The sequence below is a fragment of the Chionomys nivalis genome, chromosome 10, assembly GCF_950005125.1.
Source record: "Chionomys nivalis chromosome 10, mChiNiv1.1, whole genome shotgun sequence".
Classification (NCBI taxonomy): Eukaryota; Metazoa; Chordata; class Mammalia; order Rodentia; family Cricetidae; genus Chionomys; species Chionomys nivalis.
Genome location: NC_080095.1, coordinates 12,126,025 through 12,133,482, shown reverse-complemented (window position 1 = coordinate 12,133,482; position 7,458 = coordinate 12,126,025). Strand labels below are relative to the sequence as shown.

Genomic DNA, 7,458 nt, shown 5'->3' with positions numbered 1-7,458 from the left:
GGACATGTGGGTGTCACACAGACTACACATTATTAGGAAGAGGCAAGTAATGCAGCACAATAGACTGAGGTTACAATAACTTCTGATTAAAAGGAGTGAGTACTTAGAAGTAACATTCATTTTATTAACCATAAAAATGCTCAACTTCTAAAAAACCCACAAACAGTGAAAAGACAGTCTGGTAAAACCAAGATTTGTAAAAACTATGCACAAAACCCATGTTATTTGGGAGAAGAACGATTTATACAAGTAGCAGTTTTAAAATGTAACTGGCCTACTACCAATTACATGTGCACACACACACACACACACACACACACACTCTAACCAAAATACACTAGTCACGTCTATAAAGCAGGTCAACCTTTCTAAGTAGGTTTCCCTCACACTTGAACTGGATGATGGAGTTGTTAATACTGCACATGGAAAATTAGCAATAAGTTTTACTTGTACACAAACATAAAGGGATTTTTCTTCCCCCAAACTACTTAAACATCAAAACCTATACTTATAAAAAATTTAATCCTTTCAGTCAGCAGCCTAAGTATTTCAGATGAAGCCACTCACAACAGACTTCACATACTCATTACACCCCATGTCTGCCAATCTAGTTATCTAGTGGTGACTCCTTCAGAGATAGTTCGGCCTCACTTTTCCAGGTGAGTTTTTCTTACTGCCAGCCTCATGGCTGTCTTTGCTTTCTTCATTACTGTCACCATTATGTTGTGGATGACTACTGTCTTGAGCGTCAGATCCCCCAATTAGGGTCTTTGAATGTGTTTGTTCCTTTTCTAGCTTTTTGTTTGGCCCTTTCTTCCCTTGAACTTTGGTTTTATTTTCTTCCCCATGCTGTCTTTGTTCAGCAAGAGATTTGTTCAGCACTAGGGTGATGACTGAATCTCCTTCACCAGCCAAAAACATATTCTTAAATTTGTTATACAACATTGTAGACTTTTCCATGATAACTTGACTAAGTTTGAACAGCCGTGTTTTTTTTTCAATGTTGTGATCATCTCTATGTGTTTCTGAGCTTGTTGCATTGTTACCTGAAGTGAAGCAAGTTCATCCGTGCCTCAATGCATCTGTTCACATCTAGATTATCAATTTTGAGTGAATTTTTAATTTCGGCATGTATCCTTTGAAGTCGAGAATCCATTGATGTTTCTCACTTCTTCTCCACTTCCTTAACTTCTGGCTTCTTTCCTTCATCTTTATTCTGCTGCTCAGTTTCCATTTGTTCCTCCTGCTTGCGCTTCTCCTCTGTGGCTTCCTTCTCATGTAGACCTTTCACCACATTCCTCCTGTGAGTGGTCTGGAAGTTTCTTCCACCCTTTCTCTTCTTTTCACCTTCTTTATCATCTTTGTCTTCTGAATCAGAGGTTGATATAACCCCTGGTTTTGCTACATTTTTCCTTTTAGATTCAACTTCTTTCTTGCCTTCTTTCTTATCTTTTCTTGGCTTATCCTTTTCTTTTTGACCTTCTTCCTTTTTAACTTGCTTTTTAGGTTGTTTTTCCTCTGGTCCCATTTTTTTTTTTTTTTTTTTTTTTACTTTTGTCTTCATCAATAACCATGTTACTCTCCGAAGGACAGGGCTGTTTTACCACTTTAGGTCTGCCTTTTGGTTTTGGAATCTTGACTTCAGTAGCTGCAGGTCAGTCGTCCTCTCTTAGGACTTGCTTTCAAGTTAGCAGAAGCTGTTGCTGCAGCCATGCATGCTGTTGCATGCTTCTTCAATTTCCACTGGTTTTTCGGCCTTTCTCTTTCTTCCTTGCCTGGCAGCTTTTGCAGTGGTTATGTCAACTGCATTAGACACATTTTCATTGCTGGCTTTTTCTTCATGATCAGTATCTTCCTTTGAAACACTAGTTTCTTTCTCCTCGACTTCAACATCAGATGATGCATTTGATTGTTTAGTTGGTGCCTGTTGACTTGAAAATTTCACTTTTGGATTGTTATCTATCTCCCATAATCCTTCATTAAAACCTTTTCGTTTATTTGGTTTGCCATACTTTTCCTTATTTTCAGAGTAAGGAAATATGTCCTTTGGTTCTAAAAAAGTAGTCTCATGGGTTCCAAAAAAGAAAATGGGTAGTTTGTTTGTGGGTGGTTTCACAGCTCCATCAGGAACTTCATCTACTCGAACTGGCCAATGAGGATAACCTTTCATCTTGGCTAAGATGAGGTCTCCAGGTTTGAAATTGCAAGTCAGGTTGGAGGGGCGATGCCGGGAGTCCCAAGACCAGAAGGGGGAGCGGTGCAGCGGCTATCGGGAGATGCGAGCGAGGACACGAGCTGGGACTGGCGGGCGTGCGGGCAGGGGAGGATGCCTCAGGGTGTCCCGACGGAGCCTGCCAGGAGGCAATGCTGGGGCTGCGCAGGCCACCTCTGCCCATGTCCACACCAGCCACCTGCGCCACCAGCTGCCTCAGAGGCGTCTCAACGGCTCGGAGCTGCAACCTCCACTGCCACCGCCACTGTTGCTGTGCTGCTCGTAAAAGAACATTTGTAAATAATGTTTGGGAATATGGGTGCATTTTTTCTCTCCAAACTTCTTTCTGCTGTATGGAGGCGCAATTAATCAGGTGTCCTATGGTATATTCTGTGTGCTCTGTTCATCTCTGCAGTTGAGCAAAGTAAGTTTTTGAGGGTGTTTATGGCAACCTTTCAGGAGGGCATTGTCTATCGTATTGGCCTGGAGGTAATCCGCAGGCTCTCATCTTCTGTGAAAACAAAAGAACCTCTTTTCCAAAGTATCATATCCTTACACCCAAATTTTGAAATCAAGATAGCTTTATAAAATATATGCTGGTTTACTTTGGCAACCCATATATGAAATGTCTCTCTGCATTTAGCTTTTTTACAGTCAAAAATTTTAAAGAAAACACAATGTATATAATCCAGACTCTCTGTGATTTATTTTTATTTTTTTATGTGGCTTGTTTTTTAATTTATGACTCTCTGTACTTTGTCTCTTTAAATACTTTACCTTTTTTAAAGCATTAACTTTATTTTATGAGTCTCAATACTCTTTATCTTTTTTCCCCAAGCATATGTACATTTATTTAACAGTGTGACCATTTAGAGGTCTTTTGTGTCTGAATCTGTCCTATTGTGGATCTGTAATTCTTTACTGTCCAAGAACAGTTTTGTTTTGCAGTTTTAAATCACTAAGTGCTTAAAAATCTAAGCTGCAACATTCCTAGGTCAAAACAGGTACTGTGGGTTTGTATTGCTCAGTCCAGCATGTCAGAGCCACTTGTGCCTACGAGTCATGCACATTGCACCATTAGTATGGCAGAGCCGCTTGTGCCTCTGAGTCACTTGTGCCTCTGAGTAGCTACACACAATGTCCCCCTTTTCAGCACACAGCGAGTCCAGTTGCCATCAAGCAAACCATACTACTTTAGTCACAAACCCCATTTAATTTTTTTGTCTCCCACAAGAGACAGAGGTCATGCTGGCAACACTGCCCAAAAACTGGTATTTAAAAATAGCCACTTTCTAGTAAACCTGATCCCGCTGCCTACTCAGGCAGGAAGACCTAAGCCATGGGCATGGTCTCAGCTACTTACTCCCAACCCTGAGTGGGTAAACAAACATCCAAGCTCACAAATGCTCCATAGCCAGAGATTATACTTGTGACAGGGCCCAGGAAGCCTCATTCTAAAATGGTGTGGGTTTTTTTGTTGTTGTTGAGTCAGAAAACTCTCTCTACAGCACACTGCCAGCAAACAGCAAAAAGCTGTGTTAAACTCTCTCTGCTTTTTAAGCCTTCTCAGGTTTTTAAGTGGATTTAGCCCCACATTGGGTGCCAATCTGTAGTAGGAGGCATGGCCCACATCCCTCTGCCCAACTAGCTCAACCTCTGAAATAACCACAAAAAATTGTATTAATTAAATTATTTCCTGGTCCATTATATCTAGCCTCTTCTTGGCCATCTCTCACATCTTGATTTAACCCATTTCCATTAATGTGTATCATCACTTGACTGTGGCTTACCAGCATGAGTCTAACCAACATCCATCTCGGGCAGGAGAATCATGACATCTGCCACACTGCCCTTCTTCCCAGCATTCTGTTCAGTCTACCCAGCCTATCTAAATCTGCCCTATCAAAAGACCAAGATAGTTTCTTTAGTCAACCAATAAAAGCAACGCATAGTCAGAAGGACCTTCCACACCACTTCATCACTTGCATGCATCTGTCCTTGGATGTACAGAAGACACCAAAGAGGAAGTGAAACTTTACAATATAGTTAATCACTAACAGATCTGTAAACCAGCAACATAAACTCTTAGACTGCTCAGTTAAGTCAAGAATATATTTTATAACAATTAATGACATGAAACTATGTTGATGATTCTTCTATCTACAAAAAGGACACTGTGAAAACTGAGTCTGAAAAACCTTCTTTGGAAACATGGAAATTTATTAATATTTGACTCCTCTTGTCATTTACTTTGGAGTATAAATCTTCTATCTAGTGCTCTCAGCTTCCTCAATCTTCTCCCTCTGAGGGTCCACATCTGCTTTATAATTGTAAAGGAAGTATAAGAACTGTGGTGCTTGGATCTCTGAGCAAATCCATTAAGAAAGATTTGAAAAAGAGTTAAAGGTCTGTTTGAAATAACTGTCAATCACAACAATGATCAGACTCAGGCATCAGCCTGGCTGGATTAATTTTCAGTTACTGAGACATTCTCTAGTCCTCCTGTGACTGTGAGCTGTCAAAGCCATGATGTTCAAAGTCTCACCTTCCTGTTAGTCAGAAAAACATTCTACACAAAAGTATGTGAACCTGATGGTGGAAAAGCAGTGCAGAAAAGATGCAACTGCTTTCTAGGAGCAGTCTGTCTCCTGTCTGCAGCTCCCAGATGTTCTATCTATTGGATGAACTTTCCAATACCCGGCTTCTTTCCTGCCATTTTTACAGAATTCACAGAATACCATTCTCAGTTATGACAACATTAAAGGTGAAAAAATTTCAAGAAAATCTGACCATGCCTTGATCAGTTCTCAGGTATCATTATATTTACACTGAAGAAAATAACATGTTTCCAATGCTTATCTGTTCTTTCATAGTGACACAGTCTATAGGATCCCATCACACCAGTGAGGGATCATCAGTTTTTCCAGGTCCTTGTATGATACAACTTCAGTTTACCTGAGTTTCAGATAAAGACTCTGTCTCGGATTTTACAACAGGGATTACCCATCATGTTTGCTGAGAGGTAATGTAAATAAACTGTAGTAAGGAGCCTGCAGGAAAGAAACTGGATGGGCATGTTAAAAGAAAATTCTTTATTCCCTTTAAATTATGGAATTACATGAGTAAAATCAACAAATAAATATTAATGAAGAAAACAAAAGACATGCTCTCTGCTGAGTAGATTAGTGACTGCCTGCAGTGAGGTGACACTGGTTGCATTGTCCTCACAGTCTCAATGATGGAGTCTCAGACACATTTTATTACCAGTTCCATACCTGTATCTGGTCTGCACATATTTTTGATGATGAAGTTGAGAGTGAAGAGAACAGTGTTCTTGAATATTTGACCCTGTCTTCTTGTACTTCACAATTTCCAGAGCCTTTGACCCTTTCAGGTTATGACACCAGAACCCATACAAAATCACTTTCTCCTTTTGTGATGCTCTACATTTTATTCTGATCAGAGGATGACATATTTATAAAAGTAACCCATAATAAGGACATGGACATAGTTCTGTCATTTTATTTCTTCCACACAAGAATCTTTGTGTGAGATCTGTACTCTTAGTTGTCAAACCACAAAAAGCTTGGTGTGGCAGCCAACATCTCTGGACTGTGGAGATAGTGTTATCAATGTGGAACACTGGCCAACCAATACAGCTAGTTGGTTTGATCTGGTGCCAGTGAAATATTTCTCTTGAAAATATGGTGTAGGCTGATTGAAATAAAACATTTCATATGAACATGTGTCCAATTATACTCATACATACATGCACATGAACTAAAACACACACAAACATACCCACAGAGAGAGACACATTGACAGACACAATTCCAAATCTCAAAACATACACACACACACATACACACACACACACAGAGAGAGAGAGAGAGAGAGAGAGAGAGAGAGAGAGAGAGAGAGAGAGAGGTAAAATTGGAGGGAGTAAGAGAGGAAGAGTGTAAGAGAGAAATATAATGAAAAAATCGTAGCACGTCACAATGGAAAACAGAAATTTGAATAAAAAAATTTTGACACTTCAAGGATTAGTACACACTCTACCTGTAGAGAGAATCCTGAGTGTGATTTGGGGAGTCAGTCAAGATACAAAGGAGTCCAAACTTTTATGCATCTCTGGACAGTCTCTTACCTAACCTAGATCTCTGGGTGAGCTCCCCAACCCTGCTGGTCATGAGCACCCTGTGGGGATGATTGTGTCTGATCTCACAGTAACTTTGAATCACTGTGAATCTGTTGCAGTAATACATGGCTGTGTCCTCAGGCCTCACACTGCTCATTTCCAGGTACAGGGTGTTCTTGGCATTGTCTCTGCAGATAGTGAACCAGCCTTTCACAGCATTGGCATATTTGATGCAGTTACTACCACCAGTACTAATATGTGTGACCCATTCCAGTCCTGACATACCCACTCATTTGGTAATTACTGAAGGAAGTTGAATCTAAGGGCTGGGCAGAAAAGATTTTGGAACTTTCCAGGCCTCCTTACCTTCCAACTCCACCAGCTGTTCTGCAAACTGGCCACCTGGAAACACAGAGAATGCTGGTCAGAAGACTATCAATGAAGCTACTTTTTCTTTCTCATGTCCACACAACACACAGACAGCATCTCCTCTCCATTAATTACCATTTAAAATAACAACAAGGAAATCTCAAATAAGCCACAATTCTATGTGGAGTGATCATTGAATGGGAGGATCTGAGAATCCAGGACTGGACTCCTCTGCCAGAGCTGCAGGTTCACGGCAGGGCTGTTATTCATGGGCACAGAGAAGCCTTATTTGTGTATCTTCGTCCTGTAGCAAGCTCTGGAGTTGGACACTTTTGGGAAGGCAATGCTCAGAGCAGATATAAGGCATCAAAGACATTGATGACCATTACAGAAACTGACATAGTAAAGAACCTCCACGTACACCTTTTCCTTGCTAAGGATTCATCACACTTCACTTGGTTCTCTTTCACGGATGTGATTAGGAGATGTTGTGCTTCCACACTGTTTTATCTCCTTAGCACATCAATGTAATTTAAAAGATCCACAAACTGTTGTTTCTATACAGACGCTCTGTCTTCTTCACTGTCTGGACTAGACATGGCTTCTCCATAATGTGGATCTTGGACAGAGTCATGCCAGTCTGGAGAGGTTAGAAGAGCTTCTTCTTTGAGTCAGGAGCACTTGGAATTTTCTGTGTTTTACATATTTATGTGACAATGCTCTCCTCAGGCCATAGAAC

The 7,458-nt window shown here is 40.5% G+C and overlaps 1 pseudogene; it reads right to left on the bottom strand.

Moving 5' to 3' along the window:
• Positions 1–607: 607 nt before the first annotated feature.
• On the bottom strand, positions 608–6,633 carry LOC130882875 (PC4 and SFRS1-interacting protein-like; annotated as a pseudogene).
• Positions 6,634–7,458: the final 825 nt, after the last annotated feature.